Genomic DNA, 469 nt, shown 5'->3' on the forward strand with positions numbered 1-469 from the left:
GCGGGGCTGCGGGGCGGCCGGGCGAGCGGTGGCGGCGGCGGCGGCGGCGGCGGCGCGGCGGGGCCGGGGCCGGCGCGGGCAAACGCCGGAGCGCGGAGGCAAGAGGCGCTCGGCAGCGCGGGGGCGCGGGAGGGCTGCTTGCTGCTTCCCCGCCAGTGGGTGGTCCTGCATCTCCCCGGGCTCCCCGCTCCGCTCTTGCTCGTGCGATCAATAAATGAGGAGAAAATAAATAAATAACCGCGCGCACGCCCCACCACGCAGGTTATGCAAGGCGTCTCCTGCCTTTCCCTCGACTTGACCTTTCTCTGCCCCCGCCCCCTCGGGCTCCTCTCGCTCCACCCCAGCCACGCACCAGCCCCGGCGCAAAATGTCACCGAGGGAGAGCATCCAGGTGGATCTGCTGGGGAGGAGTGCGAGCCTCGTTGAACAAAGGGAAGCTTCACGCGCTCGCCTGCGGCGGTTTGGTGGA

This window comes from Aethalodelphis obliquidens, unplaced genomic scaffold (genome assembly GCF_003676395.1).
Source record: "Aethalodelphis obliquidens isolate GAN/ISIS:26980383/991018 unplaced genomic scaffold, ASM367639v1 scaffold5, whole genome shotgun sequence".
NCBI lineage: Eukaryota > Metazoa > Chordata > Mammalia > Artiodactyla > Delphinidae > Aethalodelphis > Aethalodelphis obliquidens.